Below are 17,088 nucleotides of genomic sequence, written 5' to 3'. Positions count from 1 at the left end.
AAGTGTCCTCGTGATAAAGTATTTTGTTGCAATTTTGTGCTCTTGTGCATTTTTCTCCTCTCGTGCATATTCGACAGCTACCTTTGAGCTATTTTAGATAGTAAAACTTTAGAGAAACATTTGAAAATTAAAAATGATAAAGTATTTGGTTTTATAGTTTATACTCTGGTTCTACCTCTATTAAAAAGTGTTTTGAAACTACACATTACTTTTGTATGTTCTAGCTTAACATAAAGCTTACAAGCATCGCTTTTAAAAATATTATTAAAAATAGTATTTGTTTACTAAATGAAAAATCTAAAATAAAATTATTAGTCATTTTTGGTACTTGCACTTTAAGTTAATTTTAGGTTTTGAAACATTGAAGTTTAATAAATTTAATTAACATCAAAACGTAATGCCAGATTGTTACTGCCAGATTGTTTTTGTATACGTTTAAGTATTCGGGGCAATACAAAGCGGAGTTTGACTATACAAGCAATAAATACTACTTCTAAATAAGTATTACTTTCAAAATGTTTTTTTTTTAAACGAAATTGATAACTCAGCATTAATTTAACGGAAAAATATTAAAAGCTACTTTTTTTAGTAACTTATTAATACATTTAATTTTACAATAAATATTATCAATTACAAAACTTTTGTTGAAATGTTTTTGATCGTTGTTAAGAGTTTAAACTGAAGTAATCAATAAATTTAAACTGTGATATTCTAAACGAAATAATATATCACTATAAAATTTGGTAAAGGACCTGGTATATGAAATACTCTTTCGGTTATCGAGTCATATTTTCATCTAAGTGCTGCTGTTCATGTTGTATATCTAATAATGCTGTACTACACTTTAGAGACCAAAAATTTTAAAGGCTTAAGTTAAACAATAAATAAAAACCAAGAAACCTGATATTTCACTGAGTTTTTTACGTTTTATGTGAGAATTAATAACGTTCTAGTCAGAATGAATTATTTTATTAACTTCCATTTTTTTTTAAGTTCAAAAAGTAATAGTGTATCTTTGTAGTGTAGTTAAATCTTTATTTTATTTTAACAAACATGTATTAAAACCTATATGAAAAAGCATATTGCTTATAATATCATTATGTTTACTTCAATGTTTTAAAGTGTTATATGAAAACTCTTAATTAATCTATTTTTCTATTCAGTAAATAAACCAAATTAATTTTTTTGCTCATTGTGTCAATATATGTTAATTATAAGTTAAACTAATTTTAAACGATAAATATTATCCTATCTTTTTTTTCGTTTCACCTTAACATACAAACTGCGTAGGCATAACCTTAGTTATGTTAAAAAAAGAAACTGATTTTTTTTTTCATTTGTTGGAAGAATCTTTGTTTTCTATGTTTTAACCGAAACAAAAAAAAAACTTTAAAAGACCTATTCAGTTTGTCATATTTATTATTATTTAAGTGTAGTATTATTTTTATTTTGGTTAATAAGATAAAAAAAATTATTGCATTATACTCGAAAAATAAAATTGATGCTAAAACTTGTAAGACTTGAATAATAATAATTTTTTGTTTCATAAATAAATAGCTTGTATTTATGCTCCAATTTGCCTTTGTTCTTTTTCATTCTGCCATCTGAAAAATTCTCTAATCTACTAATTCTCTAATTGCTCAATATAGTAATTACAAATTGATCAGCGGTCTTGGCTGTTAATTTTAGAAAACTATGTAAAATTGATAGTGTTAATCAATTCATATATAAATCTAATAACAATAAAGAGTTCAACGTCTTTTTTTTTTACTATAACTTACTTCTAAATTATTGTTGGGTTTGTACTAGTTAAAATCGAATGATGAAGTTCAAAGGATAGTAATTAAAATTCTGTGTTGTATTTACTGTACAATATACACAATCATCATGTTAGTATAAGTTTTACGTCACTTTGAATACTAAATATTGTTTTTCTTATTAATTGATTTGAAACTGTCACAAATTAAGAAATTTTTAAAATATAGTTATTTTTATTATACTTATATATTATACTTATTTTTATGTTAATAAATATTTTGAGAAAAACTTATCAACGCAAAATATCACGTTGTCCTAAATAGCGTTTAAGATGCGGTTTTCTTAAGTAACTTTGTTTGATAACTAAGACTTTTTTACTTTTTTACTTATTCTATTTTTTTTTTTGTTTAAGTATAAAACGAATAATAAACTTTTTTTTTAAACTATAAATACTCTTTATTAATGGTCTAATTATACTTTATTTGTTTATTATTGATCTTAAATAATATTTTTTACTGATTACTAGAGTTTTTTAGATAAATGCGACCCTCAAAGGTTTTTTCTAATTAGTGCCCACCGCGAGCAATTTTTTCAAAGAAAATCACGTAAGGCTACCGACTCCTGAAATAGATTTTGTGAAACAGCAAACTCAACTAAAAAAGCAGCAATAACAAAACAAACCATACTTGCAATAAAACATTAAAGTTATTGCAATAGTTTTATATAAATTATATATAAATTAAATGTGTGTTTTTATTAGATTAATTAGACTTAGCTTAATTATTTAAAGTTTATTAGTTCTTTATAAATTTTTTGTACAACAAATTGTCATTATAAATCATTTTACCAATAACGAAATAGAGTATCTTTACGCATTCGTGACGTTACGCACTCTTGTTTAATAACGCATTTTAGAATTTTAAAAAATATAGAAAATATTTTTTTTTTTATTAAATTTTGCACAGTTTACGTTTGTTGTATATTTTTAATTTAAATTATGTTTTTAAATGCTAAATCACATCTTTATATCTTTAAACTTTGTCAACTTATATTCTTTGAATAATTGATAAACATTTAGTTATACTTCAGTATATACTTATAGTTTATTTTGTTACGTATAAGAAATTAAATTAAAGTTCCGAAAGAAATATGAATGTCTTAAATAATGAAAGTATAATGAAATAATGAGAATTTAAAACACATCAAATAATAAATCTTTCTTGCTCATATATAAACTAACATCTAAAAAAGAAATGTAATAAAAATTTCTAGCAAAAAGTAGCAGTGATAGTAAATAAATATAGAGCTTACACTTACACAAATCTCAATTGTTTTTTTTTAGTAAACATATAACTATTTTTTATTTGACGTTTTTTTAGTCTAAGTTCTTCAACTGAAACTTTTGCTTTGCACAGCAAGCGTTGAATTAATTTTTGTTCAAAAGAAGAAATCCTTTTCATCACTAAATGCATATTTTTGTAAAAGGTTTAATAAACAAATTTTGATATAGTCACCACACCATTTCTTAATTGTAATCAAATGCTTAATTTAAATTGAATTTGCTAAGTAGAATAGAATATAAATGTTAAGTATCAAATAAGTCACATATAAGTAAAGATAATGACAAAATCTACTTATTATTAAAATTAGTAAATTTTTTCTAAAGATACTATTATTTCATATAAATTTAAAACTCTTTTTTCTAATATATGTATAGTTGTATTTTTTGTTTTCATAATTATAAACAGAGTAAACAAATTGTTAAAAGTGGAAAAGTTCCCAGTATGCTTTTAACTTCAAGAATATAAAAAACAGCCATAATAGTAAGTATATTTGGTACCTCTCGTATCTTTACGATTTCTCATATCTTTACGCGTTATTTATGTGGACACAATGTGCGTAAATAAGCGAGAGATTACTGTACTTAAAATAAGGCTTTATACTACTCTATAAATGAGACTATAAATAGGTATCTGACACAGTTATTTCTTATTTAAATTTTTTTTTGAAGAACACGTAGATATGAAAGTATGATTTATTAGTATGCACATAAAGGTAAACCTAATGCTTTGAGTAAAATAAAACATAAATCCATTAGTAACTTTCTTTTATAGCTATACTCTTTTTGTTTTAGTGTTCTATCAATCAAAAAAGACTAAAATTAAGTTTGAAATATTAAAATACAACATTAGTTTATTTGAAGAATACCTCATTTAGTTATGTCTAGACTAAACGGACATTGTCGGGTAAATAAGATTATTTATTTTAAAAATTTCAATTAGCTGCATTTTGACTACTTTTAAAATTACTAAGAAAGTTTGCAATATTATTATAATCTTTGATAATGTAAAAATTTTAGTATTTTTAAATTTTTGATTATACAAAACATTTGTGTTTTCTAATAGTGACGTCAATAAGTCTGAAAAAAAATAAATATCTTTTACATTATTTTTCTAGTCTGTTGTTTTACTTGTATTATTTTTTTTTTACTTAAGAAACTCGAACATTTATTTTTTAAGAATTAAGTATATATATTTGTTTACTCTTTTTTGGTTCAAAATATTATTTATATAAAAAGCATATAGAAATAAAAACAAGTAGTCAAACTGGTTTAATTATTTATTTATTTAAGCAATCTATGTACAAACAGTTGTATAACACTTTATTTTTGCAAATTGTATTTTAACACTTTTATAAAATACTATATACTACACAAACTACAGATGTTTTGTAAATTGAACCTGCATATTAAATTAAAAATATTGACAGAAACTTAATAGTTTATTTAAACTTTATTAGTGGTTGTTTTATTAACTTTATTTTCTTTTTAAATGCTTTACTTACTTGTTGTCTTAAACATAACATAATTCTAATCAATAAATGATAAAAGAAAAAAAACAATAAAACTATCAAGGCTTCTTCTTATACATAAAACATTAGCTGTGTTATAATTAATCTACATCCTATCCAAATTGATCTAAGTTTGCCCAACATAGTATCATTAATGTACAAAGTAACAACAATTATTTCGTTATCTTAATAACCTTAAATTAATTTTAATTAATAAATGTCATAATAATCCTACAAGATAACATAGCATAATACCATATGATTGTAATTTTGTCAAAATGCTGTAACAACATCTCTTGCGGCTATAATAAAAATACAAAACAATTTTGTTGCAAAAATTAAAAATAAATAAAATGTCCTGACAAGTTTTACATAGTAGTTATTGTTTTTGTAGTAGTACTTTTAAAACTGTTGGAAAAACAGTTCTCAAAAATTAATGAATATTTATACTAATTAATAGTTTTCAGTTGCAAATAAATACTGTTAATAAAAAACTTTTTTAGATGAAATACTAACTTTGATATCTGTTACTTTACTTTTGCTAGCTTTTTTTGATTAATATATTTTATTATAATTAAAAAAGATAAAAATAACTTGTAGTCTAAATTTATGCTGTAGTCAGTTATCTAATTAGTTTTTAAACTAACTGTACAGCTTTTTTAGATATAAATAACTATTTTTCAAGGTATTTCACAAAATTTGTTATTGTGCTAAGTTTAGCTGTTTTATTGGTTCAAAAAAATATTTAATAGGTAAAAATCAGACTTATTTTTTACGATAATTTAACACTTGAATGAGTTTTTCAATCAAATACTAAATCTTTAATAGTTTAGTTATTTAACATTTTTTTACTATTATTTATAATACTCTGTTTTTTTTTTCTTTTGTTTAAATGAATAACTTTATATTACTACTTACTTTTTAATTGTATTGGTAAATAATTTAGTTTTTAACTAAGCAGTAATGGTTTTAGTACTTTACACTAAAATAATTATTATTTTTTCAATTATAAAATACATTCTTTAAGTATAACTAAGAAATCGAACTGAAAAAAATAAAAAGTTAAATATATTAAAAGTTTTAATATTCTTAGAAAAGAATTATATGTATCTTTAAAGTTTAGGGGAGATGAATTAAGTTAAGAAAACTGCCACTGTAAACTATGCACATATTTATCTTTTATTGCAGCATTTATGTTGTCTGCAATAACATCAATACTAGTAAAAGGTACAAGTTCAAAAAAACAAAAATAAACAGAAAACATTGACATATTTTTTAAAACTATTTTTCATTCAGTTACTATTCTCATTAGTACTTTATAAAAAGATTTTATTATAATTTAGTTGTTTAAACGATACCTGATTTCTTATACTTAATTATTCAATTGTGATAGTGAATAATACATGTTTAATATCATTAGTATTATACAATGTCACAATTCTCAATTACAATTTTGTTAAATTTGTTTTTATTTATAAGATTTGTTGTAAAAAAATTGTTCAATGAAGTAAAAAAAAAATGAACCTATCTACTAATAAGTAAAAATAATGGCCCTAACTCTTTATTTTTTTTACTTTTTCTAAATTATTTGCTTAATAACTTATTTTCAAACATCATGTTTAACACATAACATATTATCAATAAAACTTCTGTTAAAATAAACTGGAATTATCGGTATTACTTTCAAATTCATAAGTAAAAAACAGTTAGACGATAAAAAAATTAAACATTTTTTACAAATTACTAATTTTAAATTAAGGAAACTGTTTACAATTTTATTAAAAATACTCAATTTTCTTTAATAAAGTTATGTAGTTCAATACAAAATTAAGTTTAGAAAAGTTAAAAATATTCTACGATTGATATTTCTAAGACACAAACATCATATTTATTTAAATTCATAATTTTTAAGTAAAACATAGACCTAAAATTTAATTTCATGATATATATTAATTTAAAAATAAAAGAAAGTTTTGAATATTTAAGTGATCAAGTTCGCATTGAACAAATTTAAAAGTAGTTATAGTTAGACTAAACAAAAAATAAGACCGTTTAACATATCGGTAGTTTTACCTAAAAGTAAAACTATATTTTTAAATTGCATGACTTAAATTTATAGCATACAAATTCAATATCTAAAGTAAATTTAAAAATTAAGTAATTAGGTTTATTAAGCAGTTAAAAGACTCTAGATTAAAAATTAAGTAAGTTTTAATATGTATATACTTCTTAAAATTTGATGAAGTTATTTTTTTAACTTATGGAATGAATATTAATTAAAAACTTTTAGCTTTGTAAAATTTATTTTCAATTTTTAGAATATTCAAAGTTGATCATGAAAAAGTTTTTGTAAAAGTTTCCTAATAATATTTTTTTTTAACTATATTTCTGCATATACTCTTGTCAATTGAAAATACTCGTTTCTTTTATTTAACTTTATAAATTCAAGAAAAAAATGTTTATGAACAACATGGAAAATATAACTTGTAAAACTTTATTTATTTTTAAATACTGAAATAAAAACTCACAAGCATTTACTTCAAAGTACTCTATAAATATCTAAGCATTTACTTAATAATTGTTGAGTACTCGTAACAGTTATTCCCAAGCCTTAATTTAAAAACAAGCTGTAAAGCTTTTTGCTATGAAAAATTTATGCAGTAATATGAAGTATGTGTTTCGTTTGAATGTTTAGAATAAGTGAGTAAAACCAATGTTAAAGTTAATTTTAATACTATGCATTATTTTTACAAAATTTTTTTGTTTAAGAAAAGTTTTGAACTTTAAGCCATTGAAACTTAAGGTAGTATAATTTTCTATATATATATATATATATATAAATTAACTTTTATTACATTTTAAAAACTATAAGAAGTTTGTTTCTTTAACTAACTTAATCAAACTAAGTTCAAAAACTTTTAATTATTAAAACAAGTTTACGTTGTTATATAAGCTGCTTTATTCAGGAATGCCTTTTTTTATGATTATAATATAATTTTAGTTTTTTTTTACTTATTAGCATTGTTTAACTTTAAATTACTACATAAACTTTTATAATATTGTTCAAAAAATAAAATAAGCTCTAATTGTAGAAAGCAAAAACAACTTACAAAGAGTTTATAATCCGGTCAAATTTTATTAAAACTATTTTCTTAGAATGGTTTTAAAATTTTGTCTAACAACTTTTGACTACTTTAAATTAAATTATTGCTTAAAAACTAGTATATTAATCTACAAAATTTTTAATTGTTAAATATCAATTTAAAGTGTAAATGGAAAATTGTTTCTATATAACCTGTCAAATAAATACCTATAGGCAAGTATAATCTACTTGTTATAGACTTAAACAATTTTCATACTAATATCATAAATATTTATAATACTAGTAATTTACGTAAGTTTTTTTTTTAAGTTCTTTTATGTTTTAAGCTTTGAATATAAATTTATTTAAGTTGTTTAACAATTTATTTTTTTGAAGCTGGTAGAAAATTGTTATAGCAGTTGTGGTTATGTGCTAAAATCATATATATTTTTTTTTTTTCAGAAATAGTTGAACTGAGTTAAAATTTATCTCGATTAAATACTTTATATTAAAACAGTTAAAAGAAAGTTCACTAAAACTTAATTTATACTAAATATATAAGGTTTTTTACAAACTAGTAAAACTATAAATAACTAGCAATAAAATGTTATCTTACTTTTACAAAAATAAGTTTAGATACTTTGCCTAATTAGACTCGATGTCATAAAATTTATATAGTTTTCAGCATAATCAAACTAATTGCTTTTTGCTACGAAATAGAGGTTTATACCTTAAACTAACATATTGTTTTTAGCTAGTTTTCAAATATTTTTAAATTAGCTTTTCTCAAACATACAATTAATTTGTTCGATTTAAACAATAGTCATAAATAATTGTCTGTTATTTTAAAATATCAAAAAAATTTACTATATAGTAGTGTTAATTAAAATACAACTTAAAAGTAAAAAAGAAGTTTTTAAAAGACAAAAAAGAATCAAATTTCTAAAACTTTTTTAAAGGACATGGTGCTTATAAAGACTTTTAAATAATCATTTAAAACAAGTAAAAGTATCATAGTTTTCAGGAAACTATCTGCATAAAAATTTTATTAAATTTAAAATAACAAAACGAAAACTTGAACTTATAATAACAAAATATAATAAGTAAAAAATAAATGCAAATATATTAGAAAAATTAGTAGAACAAAAAACAAAAAAAAAATACGCACCACTAGTGAACAAAGTTTAAGTATACAACTGAATTTCGTAGTGAAATTTTAAAACATAAGTTCTGAGTATATAATTTCTAAGTTTTTTCCTCATTAAATGAGTTTGTTTCATTTTTTTAAAACTGTTGACAAAACAGTTTGCTAAAACTAATAAAATATATAACTAATTATCTGATCATAATAGAAAAGTAAACTTTAAGTTTTATACTGTTTTTAATTTGTTATAGTTTGAATCTTTATTAAATTTTTTCCGTTTAAGCCAATAAAATATATAACTTCGAACTTTTCAAAAAAGTTTTCTATCTAAATAATTGATTAGAGATTTTGTATTTATATTATTGTTTTATAGGCTTATATGATTCGGTTAAGTTTCTTAAAAAATTCTTAAACTTTCTGAGAATATAAGTAGAGAATATAATAGTAAAAAATATGTTTTTTAAAAGCTGTTTTTTTAACGGTACTTCTAATTTACAATTTATAATTTGAATTGACTTTTTAATTATATAAACTTTGAAGTAATATCATTTACAATACTAACTATTAAACAAAAGTAATTTTTAAAGGTAATTAAAAATAGGTTCGTAAAGTAAATTATTAAAATTTAACTAAAAGGTACACTTAAACTACATTAAATATTAGATTACATTAAAAAATATCAAATCAATAAAACTTGATTTTAAGTAGTAGCTTTAACTAGATTGACTGCAGTTTTTGAAGTAATTAAATATTAAATATATCAATAAATTATGATTTAACCTCAGGAAATTGACAGTTAACCTGAACTAATTTTTGAAGCTTCTGAAGCAGCTATTAAACGAAAGCTACTTAATACATACAAAAATACTGGTTGGTAAATTAATTATTTGCTTTTAATTTGGTACATAACAAGTGTATAGCACTATTAAAAAAAAATTTTAAAACAGTTTTGTATATATTTCTCTACTCTTGTTTGAAAACTAAACGTAAAATAGAACATAAATTTCAGTGACATTAAAGTTTTTTTTTAAATATAATTAAGTTTAAAAATGTTGTAAACCATAATGTTTTAGAATTGTATTTATGCTTAAATACGAAACTTATTTAATATTTATAGTAAATAATAGTTTAAAACTTATTGTTTCAGATTTTAGTTAAGTTTCGTCAGTTAAACTTTTAAAAAATATTTAATCTAATCAAGAATTTAAATAATTTAAATTTTAGTAATTTTTTTATAACTTGTGTTTAACTTACATTCTAAAATTATAGCAGAACATAAAATTCCGTCTTTTAATGCAACAGTGTACCAGTTTAAATTTTGTTTTAGTGATGTATTTAATTAACAAAAAAAAAATTAAGTAAAATTAATTTACTTGTGTACTGCAAACTGTTCCACAGAACAGCTTCAAAAGTTAGAAGAAATTTTTCAATTTAATTTCAAAAAGTAAAGTACTATGTTTTATTTTTGTGCTAATTAACAAATGCAGATTAATTGTTTGTGTTTTATTGTTTGTTACGTCAAGAAAAGTTTAACAAGCTATATACAAATTACTCTCATACTATTTTTATTTAACAACGTTTAAAACTAGTATTTCACATTTCTATTAAGCCACATAGAACCATCATGTTTTCAATTCGTTAGTTTACTATTAATTAAAGTATTACAGACATTAGAATTGTGATATCATTTTATTCAAACATTATGTACGGTTTTCTACTATAATTTTTTTAGCTACTTATTAAATCACTACTATTAAACTTTTTTTTTGTACTTTTAATGTAAGTTCATTGTAACTTTTCTAGTTTTTATTAGAAATTACTCAAATAAATTTTCGAGTAATTCTTTTAAATAACTACTTCTTTTAATAACTATTTTTAAATATACATTTAAAGTTTATTGTATTTTATAATGCACTAATACTTTATATTACATTCAAATGATAGAATTTAGTTGTAAATTGAACTTAAATTCATTGATTCAGTATCTTGTTATAAATGTAACATTATTATTCTATTCTTTATAAATCTATTTACTCAAAAAAAACTTTTTTTTTAACATAATCAATTAGATTAGTTTAACAAGTAACTACAGTTTACATTAAGTTACACTAAAATTGTAATAACATTAACTATACAATTTAAAAGTTTTTACTAGTCTGTTTTATCCTTAAATTCATAATTAGTAGCTGTAATTATAACAATTTTTAGATATGTAACAGTTTTTCAGTTCTATTATTAGCTGAAACTCTTGTTCTTTTTATATTATACATGTTTAAAAACGCAAAAATGATTGTGGGTCTTTTATAATGATTATTAAGTATTTATAAAATGATTACCCTACTATATTATTAATTAAATACTTAGTTTGTTTTATGTATATATTGGTTATACATTTATACATAATTTAGAGAAAAACTATTTTTGTTATAATTTATCTAAAAGCATGTTTAATAACGATGTAAACCACATTTTGCCTGTATGTCTTTTTTTGTTTATATTTATTTTGAAAGTTTTTACAGAAGCAAAAATATGGTAGTAGTTTTTAAGTTGTTAAAGTTTTTTTTTTATATTCTAAAATTTAAGTGTTTAAAAAAATTAAATAAGGAATAGAAAAGTCTTTAAGCTGGTTTTGATTCAGCTATTTTATTTATTAAAAGATTGAAACATTTGGTTTAAAGACCTTTGTAGAAATACTATTTCGGTCGTACACTACGGACACAGTGTAATGTCTTACCCTGGACCCATAAGAAAATCAAAATTAAAACAGGAAAGTTATGATAACACTTTAAACAACTTACTTAATAAAACACAATAGACTTTATCGAGATAGGTAAAATATCACAGGTCAATTTGTTCATTTCCAAACAATTCAACAACTAGATTTAAGTTTTTCATATCAATTTATCTTTATTGCCCGACTAACTAATAAGGTTAATAATTTTTTACACAGTTTTTAAATACTAAGTAACATTTCTAACTAACTATTATGTTGTTAGTAAAGTAGTTGTCTTGTTCTTAAAAATGTTTATAGAAACTTTTATAAAAAAAAGTTAGTTTTTTTTTTAATATTTATTAATGATTATATAAAGGTTAAGAAAATAGCATTTTATTTTAGACTAACAAATTTTTTTTTTCTGACAATGATTACAAAATTTAGTAAAAAATAAACTTGAATAAAATAATAAAAACTTTAATTGACAAATAATAAATTTATTTTTAAAGGTTGATTCATCAAAAGTTGGCTGATAAAAACTAATTTTTTCGTTTCATTTTAAACAATATTATAAAAACAAGTGAAACTAATAATCTGTTCAATTTTGATAAACCTATTTTAATAAGAAAAATTTGAAAGTTTTTTGTTAAAACGAGAACATATTAGCAGAAAAGTATAGCCAATCAAATGTAATTTAATAATAATTTGAAATATCAAAAAATTAATAGTAATATTTAAATTTTTTAAATATTTATAGAATATATTGAAAATTTCTTAACGTTTTTAAAATACTTTTTTTTTTTTAGTTTTATTTTTAAGTTATCTATTTGGTTTAAACAAACGAAAAACTAAAATACTTTTCTGAAGTCATTTAACTAACTAAAGAACTTTAAGTAACACATATTTTAAAGTTACAGTTGTAATTCAAAATGAAACACTTAAATTTAAATTTAAGAAAACTATAGCTAATCAAAAAAATTGTTTTAAACAGTTTCAGTAACATTTGAAAACAAACAACAGTCTAAATATATGAACTTCTTGATATGAATATGGTTTTATATAGATGTTTATAAAACAAATATTTAAGCATAATTTTTTATAAGTTATTAATTTAGTCTATAAGTTATTACATTCACTAATAATTTTAAATAGTTTTAAAGTAAATATCAGAACTAAACAAATTTATTAACAATTATAGTTTTTGTTTTTTAGAAGAGTTTTTAAACAATTTGATATCAAAAATAGCTAAACAGTGACAACCTAAAGTCTTTTTGTATTGTTAAACAGAAACTAAACCGTGAACAAAAATGACAAATTTAATTTAATCAAATTTTTTTATAAAAAAATAAATGTAAATATAAAAAAAGATATTGAAGAAGTTGTTGTCTTATTTTATAAAACTCATTTTATTATATAAATTATCACAGTTAAAGATACTCTATAACTTAGAAAAGAAAATATGGTTATAAATGATTATAAAATTAATAATGACCATGATACAATAGAACAACTAACAATTTTTATTAATTTATACCTAATACGTTAAAGTCTTCTTAATTTTTTTTTTTAATACCATGCAATTGTGGTTATACATTTTCAAAAAAGTTTAAAAAAAATACAACAAGTTGTTAAAAATTAGTTAAAATAATAAAAACTACAATTAACTAAAAATTTACATGTAGACTTTTAATTTTGTAGTTTAATTTTATTACTTTTTTTTAAAGCTGTCATAAAACTAGTTTGTCTAAATGCAAATTAGCCTAATTTATTTTTAAAGGTTTAATAGATGTTTTTAACAGCAAATTAACTTATACTTCAAAGTTATCTAAAAATGAATACTTTTTAATAACTTTGTTTTCAGTGTAACACAAGGTTTTTTCTATTTTAAATGCAATCAGAGTTAATAAATTTGAAATACTGTTAATTTAAAGTATAAAAACAAAAACATTTAGTCAAAAATATGATACTTAAGTACGCTTATTACTAAATATTTTAAAATATCTTAGTTTTAAGTAAACAATATGGTATCTGATTTTCATTTAGTATAAATGTTTATGTATAAAGTAATAACTGTATAAAAATATATAAGTAACTAGATTGAAAATTTTATACAAAATCATACAAAATAAAACTAATTTTAGATACACCTCTTATAAATAGATTTAAGTTTTTGTAACAACATTTAAAGACAAATTTAAAGTTTAAGAAAAACCTGTTAGGTAAACACTTCAATATTTCTTTATATTTCTATAGAATTAGTAAATTCAGTGTGCTAATATAAGTAAATTAACGATTGTCTAAACAACTGATCAATTTGATCTAAAATTATTTATTGTTATATATAAACTAAAATACTGAATTAAAATATTTACGTTTTAGTTAAATTGTTATTATTTTCAGTTTTATGTTTTTAGTTTTTTTAAACTTTTAAAGTGATTTTTAGCACTTAAAATTAATATATCATATTTATAATTGTTAATAAGCATTACATTAATATTTGTTTGATAAGTTGACATTTTTAATGCTTCAGTAAAGGTAAATGTTAAGTTTTTGTATAATAAAGAACATTTTAGATAAAATTGTTTGAATTTTTCAAATAGTTTTTTGAAGCTATATAAAGTTATTTTGTAGATGTTTTTTTAAACAAACACTTTATTACTTTGTCAATTTGTAATAAATGTTAATTATTTTATTAAGCACTATTTTTATAAACATGATTTATAGATAACACACCTAAAAAAAAGTTATGTATTTTTATCATTAAAAAAAGAAATTTATTTAGTTAAGTATTAAAAATACTTTTATTTTACTAATTTAAAAGAAAATATCTTAATACATTTTAGGTTATTTTAATCTAAAACAAACACTATAATCTTAAAACTGGTTGTAAAGAGTATAAAGATTTAGTTTTAAGAAAAAAGAGTCCAAAAAACTTAAAAAACTTAAAAAAAAATTAGTCTTGTTTAGTTGAACAACTACAGCAATAACGAGAAAAATTCTTTGATATGAAGCAAAATAATTTTTTCACACTTAATTCTCAAAACAAAAACTAAAAATAAAGTTTACTACAAATTAATAAAAAAATGGTAAAGTTGGTAGTTTTACTGTTCTCAATTGTTGTAATTATATTTGCTTTAGAGAAAGATTAAATTTAAGTAAGTTTAGTTTATAAAACTATTTAAAAGTTTATAGAAAAACTTTGTTGAACAACCGTTGACGTCATTAAAGAAAACTTACAAACATTTTTGTAAAAAAGATGTTTATTATAAACTAGATATTTCTAACAGTTAAGGATTTTTCTTTTCGATTTTTGCAGTTTTGCAATTTTAGAAGCTGTTGCTAAAATAGCTGCCATATAAATATAATTTAAAAACTATTAATAAATATGTATTGAAGTTGACATAAGTTTGCTATATATTTTTGTATTTTTAAAGTTTTTTAGAATACTTTTTGTTTCAACGATAGTTAAGTTGTATATCTTTTGCTGTAATTATTTTAAGATTAGGCAACTTACAAGTAGAGGAGGTTAAATAGGGAAGGTAAATAAATTTGAATTGTTACATGTAATTAAGTTATTTTTAAGCTTTTGTTTATTTAAAATAACAAACTTTTGTTTTTTTAAAGATTACTTGACTGTATAAAACTTGTAAATAACACTTTAAATTTGTCACAAGTTGTTCTTAATTTAAATACTCTTATTAACTCAGATCCGAAAATAAATAGTTTTTAAAGTAGATGTTCCAAAATAAAAAGCAGAGTTAAAATAAAAAGTGATTAAGTACATTTACTCAGGAAGTTGATTCACGGGAAACTAAGTGGTACGTTATTATGATAACTAGTAAAACATAAAATTATACTGAGGTCCGTCATTTTAGTTTTCTCGAGTTTTAACCTGCTAACATCAAATGTATGACGAACCCTAACTACAATTTAAGTTATAACTCTACATTTTTTTGAACTTCATGTTTGCTAAAATTTAAATTTTCTAAGTCATAATACTTCGAACTTATTATTAAATTCCTTACTTAGTAAGTAGTTTTTAATTAATTTTAATACTTTTAAACATAGAGTTTTTATCTCAAAAAGTTTTTGTTAAATTAAAAATGGAAAAAAAAAGTGTAGTTATAGTTTTTATAATGTTGTTGCAGAATCTTTAAACTTAATAAAAATTGTTACTAACTAAAGCAAAAAAGCACTGTTTTTTAACTCAGATAAACTAACCTTGTTACTGTTCTGCAAAATACATGCAGTTAAATAACTTACTATTAAAAATAATAAATGTATTTTCATTTACTTTAAGTAGTTTTTATAGTTTGTAAAGGTATATAAAATATACTGCTACATGTAGAAAAAGTATTGATAGCTAAAACTTGAAAATACTAATTATAACTTTTTATAAAGGTTGATATTTCTGTATTATGTTTTTGCTATAAAATTTGGAAATCTTCTTGTTTTCTACGAACAGATTTTTTTATATTTTTAATAAGTATTACTTTTGTAGTATTAAGAAAAAAGTTTTAAGCTTGTTAAAATAAAATAAGATATTAGGAAAATTTCAAGGCCATGCTACTAAAAATCAAGAACTTTTTTTATAAATTTAGGGAAAACACAACTTTACTCAAGGCAGTTAATTTTTTTTGAGATTAACAAGGGAACGTTAAAAACACATTTAAATTTAACTAGTCTAAAATTAACTATTCTATTAAAAAACTAGCCGTAAAGTCATAGTTTTTAATTAGTTGAAACAATTTTATAGCATAGGTATCTTTAAAATGGTTTTTTGTAACTATTAAGTATCTAAAAATTTAGTTCTGTTTTAAAAAGTGTTGTTAGCACAATTTCATACACTTGAGCCTTCATATCAATAAGAGATATTTATTTATACTTATGATGATGTATCGTTAAAAAACTTTTAAAATGTTGTAATCAATACATTTTAAGTTTATTTGTATGCTGATAGTACTTAATAAGCACATTAGAAAAATTACAAAACAAAACATTAGGTTCATTAAGCCCTTAAGTACAATATAAGTAACTGTATAATTAAAGCAATCATAAGCTGTTTTTAAATCCATCAAAAATATAATTAAAATCAAAGTTTAAAAGGACTTACTTTCAATTATGAATCTAGTAGAAAAAATTACTATTTACAAATTTACACAAAAAGGCATGCACAATGCAAGAAACTGTTTTACCAAACTATAAATTAAACTATTACTACTATAAGCAATAACCACTTGTAAATTTTATCTATAGTATTCATAAATAGTATAAAGTGTAATGATTTTTGTGACTTAATTGTCTTCAAATGTTTTTTTTTGTAACTTAAATCCTTTTATTAATTGTACATATTTTTTTAATGTATAATTAATGTTTTTGAACCTTTTTTATTTTATTAAAAGTATGTTTCCTAATTAATTAAAAAGATGATAATATATAACTTATAGAATCTGAATTCGTCAATTATTTCTCTATTAAAACCTACTAAACTTAGGGTTCATTATATTTTTTTGTATGTACAATGTAAGAAACTATTACATA

The sequence above is a fragment of the Thalia democratica genome, chromosome 2, assembly GCF_965202585.1.
Source record: "Thalia democratica chromosome 2, ktThaDemo2.hap1.1, whole genome shotgun sequence".
Taxonomy (NCBI): Eukaryota; Metazoa; Chordata; class Thaliacea; order Salpida; family Salpidae; genus Thalia; species Thalia democratica.
The sequence above is the reverse complement of the archived record's forward strand: the minus strand, read 5'-3'. Positions refer to the sequence as shown.